Source organism: Petaurus breviceps, unplaced genomic scaffold (genome assembly GCF_028583685.1).
Source record: "Petaurus breviceps papuanus isolate PSGF00001 unplaced genomic scaffold, PetGlider_PUasm1.0 490, whole genome shotgun sequence".
Classification (NCBI taxonomy): Eukaryota; Metazoa; Chordata; class Mammalia; order Diprotodontia; family Petauridae; genus Petaurus; species Petaurus breviceps.
Genome location: NW_027186352.1, coordinates 25,150,639 through 25,155,350, shown reverse-complemented (window position 1 = coordinate 25,155,350; position 4,712 = coordinate 25,150,639).

Below are 4,712 nucleotides of genomic sequence, written 5' to 3'. Positions count from 1 at the left end.
TGCTCCCCCATGGGCCCCTTCCATGGCCTGCTCCCCCATGGGCCCCTCTGCCCTGCCACAAATTTTCCTCTCCCTATCTCCTAACTGTACCTGAGTTTACCAGGAGAGTGCACAAAATGGTGCCCTGTGAAGTTTTGCTCCTTTTCTACTCATGCCTTTTTTGATAATATGTTTTTATAACCACTTTGGGTACATTTATTAAAATTAAAATTTCTGTTTCATTATGAACTTAATCATGAACAAAATATTTCAATATACAATAAACAAGGAGGCTTGTTTAAGAAACTTAACCTCCGCGGCCAGGTAGTACAACAAGTAAGAGCACCGCCTCCAGTGTTGAGAAGACCTGGAGATCGAATCCTGGGCTCACACACTTAGCACCCACCCAGAAACACCTGGCCGTGTAACCTTGAGCAAGTTACTTAACCCCGATTGCTTTAAAACAATAATAATAATTAGAAAAATGCCAATTAAAGCAATTCTGAAGTTCTTCCCCATATTCATCAGTTTGGGAAAATTGAATAAAAAAAAGAAAATGACAAACATTGGAAGGGCTAAAGGAAAACAGGCACTCCAATGCATTGTTGGTGGAACTGTGGATTGGTCTACCTATTCATTCTCCCAAAGTTACTAAAACTGTGCTCATCCTTTGACACAAGAATACTATTGCTAGGCCTATACCCCAAAAAGATCAAAGAAAGAGGAGAAAGTTCTATGTGTAGAAAATATTTATAGCAACTCTTTTTGTAATAGCAAAGAACCAGAAATAGCGGAGGTGCCTATCAGTTGGATAATGACCAAACAAATTATGGTGCGTGAATGGAATAGAAATAACAGAAGTGACCATTTCGGGGAAACCTGAGAAGCCTTGTATGAATCAGTGCAGACTGAGGTGAAAAGAACCAGGAGGACAATTTATGTGATAACAACCTCCTATCTTCTACAAGAAGTCTTTCCCAGCCCCTGTTATTCTGGCGCCTCCCACCTCTGACTTATTTCCTGCTTGCTCTATACATAGCTTGTTGACATATATTTATCGGCTTGTTGTCTCCCTCGTTAGATTGTAAATCCCTTGAGGACAGGGACTGTCTTCTGCTTCTTTTTGTATCTCCCGTACTTGGCACATTTGTTATTGTTTTTATTGTTGTTGAGTCATTTTTCTACATGACTCCATTTGGGGTTTTCTTGACAAAGATACTAGAGTGGTTTGCCATTTCCTTCTCCAGTTCATTTTACAGATGAAGAAACTGAGGCAAATAAGGTTACGTGACTTGCCCAGGGTCACACAGCTAGTAAGTGTCTGAGGCTGAATTTGAACTCAGGTCCTCCTAATTGCAGGGCTTATGCCTTATCCACTGTGCCACCTAGCTGCCCCACCCTGGCACATAGCTATTAATTAATCAATTTTTATTGACTGGTTGATTGATATGGTAAAGGCAAACATCTTTGAAAGATTTTAAAACTCTGATCAATACCAGGATCAACTATGATTTCAGAGGACCTATGAACAAGCAGGGCCACCCACCTTCTGACAGAGAGGAGGTGGACTTAGGGTGCAGAGTCAGACATACATTTCTGGACATGACCAATATGGGAATTTGTTTTGCTTAACTATATTTATTTGTTATAAAGGTTTTTTGGACTTTTTTCTTCCAGCAGAGGAGGTAAGAGGAAAAAATAAATAAATGTCTGACAATTAAAAAATAATTTAATTTTTAAAAATAAGTATAGCTCCAGTCTAGGGTGTCTTCAGCAGAGATTAACAGTGCCTTCTAGCTAAGTGCACAAAGCACAGGTAAGTACTGTAGTAAATACCGGCATAGGACAGCTATTTATTTCCTCCACCACAGAAGAAATGCTTAAAACCTAGAAAGTTAATAAGCACACATTCGCACATACTTCAAGTATCAACTATACCTGTAGCCTAAATTTATTGTCCTCTCCTGCTGCCAAGTGACTGTAGCTGCCATAGCTGCTGTTGGGGAGGCGGGGGGGGGGGAACCCTGTCTCACCTTTCTAGGAGTCCAAGTCAAAGCTGACACTGGCTGGCTCCCAAAGAAGACATGAGCTCTCAAGAGCCCAGAAACTGTCTCTCTCAGGTCTTACTATCTATCTATAGGGCAGGCAGTGTTCATGGCTCAGGACCCAATCTTCTTGTGGGAGAGGAGCGTCTCCCCCTCTCCACACCCCAATCCTCAAACCCTGTACCCTTGGGACCAAGGGATCAACTAGAGACCAGGAGGAGCTCTGGTCATGTGTGTCCTTTAGCAAGGGTCCGGAGCACACCTGGCCAGCTGTCCAGGGCCAGGATGGAAGCCCATCTGCATGCCCCCCGCTACACAGATAATCTACACCATAAACAAAGTAGATTCAATGTGTTTTGAGTAGGGGGGCCACTAAGAAATAGGGAGATCCTGGGTTCCTATAGGGATTCAGATCTAGAAAGAGCCTGCACATTTCATAGTAGAGGAAACTAAGGCCATGAGAAGTGAGTAAACCAGATCAGAGCAAGATTACAAAGTATTAGGGGGCTGACTCTAACTCCAGCCCCTTTCTGTGATACCTGACATCCTTAGAGCCCCCTAGGATTGAGACTAAAGAGATCTTTGATTTCATTTCATTAAACTCATTCATTCTTATAGATGAGGATACTAAGTTTCCAGAAGGGAAATAATTTGTCCAAGGTCACTCAGGGGATCCAATAGCAGAGTCACGGTCTGTGACTTCAGATCTGAAACCCATGACCCCTGATGCTCAACCACCATAGCTTTTGGGGCTGCTTGTATCCCTGGGAGATAAACTCTGCTGACATAATCTTTCTTCAAAGGCTCATAGCTGAAGCTTTAAGATTGGATTTATAAAGCACCATCACTGTGGTAAAATAATAAAAATCCCCATTTCAGCCTCTGTAGTTGGCATGGCAACTACCAGTCCACTCACCAGGAGCACCATTGAGCCAGCAGGTCTTGGTTAAAGTGAGAATTAGACAGGCGCCAGGTGGAATCTAAAAATAAGGGTTTTATAGGATCATAGATTTCAAGTTGAAAAGAACATTGGAGGCCATTCATCCAGCTTCCTCATGTCACAGGTGAGAGAATGGAGGCCCAGGGTCACTAACTGGTTTGCCCAAGGTCACAAATCTAGGAAGGAACAAAGCCAAGACTTCAGTTGAGGTGGAATTCCTCTGACTTGAGAACTTCTCACTGTACTCTGGCAAAGGAGGGTCTCCTTCAGTTCAATTGCCAGGCAACCAAGAGGAAGAGCACAGAATCAGAGATTTTGCACCAAAAAGAATCTTGTAGGCCTTCTAGTCCAACTCCTTCACTTTACAGGTGAGAAAATGGAGAAGGCCTAAATAGGGTCAGTGACTGGACAAGTTGACAAGGTCAGCTTGTCAACCCGACAAGTTAAAGAGCAGGGGTTTGAACTGGGGTCCTCAGACTCCAAATCCAGTATTCTTCTCACTGTCCCACAATTAATTAACACTGTGAATTGTATCAATCAACATGTGCTTATTTATTATGTGTCAGGAACTGGGAATATAGCTATTGTTCAGTCGTGTCTAACTCTGTGACTTCATTTGGAATTTTCTTGGCAAAGTGGTTTGTCATTTCCTTCTCCAGCTCATTTTACAAATGAGGAAACTGAGGTAAACAGGGTAAAGTGATTTGCCCAGGGTCACACAGCTAATATGTGTCTGAAGTCATGAAGTTGAGTCTTCCTGAGTCTAAGCCCAGCACTCTATTCACTATGGTGCCCTTTCCTGCTTAGATCAAACTTACAAGTGAATGTGGGAAACCAGGAGAGAATTGTGTCACAAGAATGCAGAGAGGAGAGAGTATATGGAGGGTATGTGACAGAGTGATCAGCAGTGTAAAATGTAGCAGAGAGTGAGGACTGGGGCTAATAAAATGCCATCTGATTTGTGTCGATTCACATGACTTTGGAGACAGCCCTTTCAATCGTGATGAGATTGGAAGCCTGAGTGCTGAGTCTCTTCAGATAAGACAATCAGGCCAGAAATAGTTATTTTAGCACAGTACTCCCAGGGCAGTACAGACACCTGTATTTAAACCAGAAACCAACAATCTGGGCCCAGTGCAACGTGGTATTAAGAAACTAGCCCATAGCATTTAATACATGCTAGACTCGTTGCTAAGTGCTTTACAATTTTATCTTAAAGTAAAGCTGAGTGCTTTATAATTTCATGTTATACTATTCTCATAACAAGCCTGGCAGGTAAGTGCTGTTATTATCCCCATTTTACAGATGAGGAAACTGAAGCGGACAGAAGGCTGATTTCACACAGCTAATAAATATCTGAAGGTGGATTTGAACTCAGTTCTCTATGGCTTCAGACCCGTTTCCTATCCACTGCACCACCTCACTGTATGCTCTTAACCTCTTTGAACCTCAGCTCCTTCATCTATAAATTCCGTTCAGCACGTTCTTCTCTCCTCAAACTCCTGATGCCACCATCCACCCCCATCTCTCAGATGTCCTCGCCTCCTATCTTACTAAGAAAATTGATACCATCTGTCTTGAGCTCCCTCATTTTTTCCTAATCCATAATTCAAATCCCCTTTGCATTATTTCCCATTTTCTCCACTTTTGCTCCTGTGCGTGAAAAAATGCTGGCATTTTTCCAGGTTAAGGCCAATCCCTTTACTTGTACTCCAGATCCTGGCTTCCCCAGGAACTTGCCCTATTGA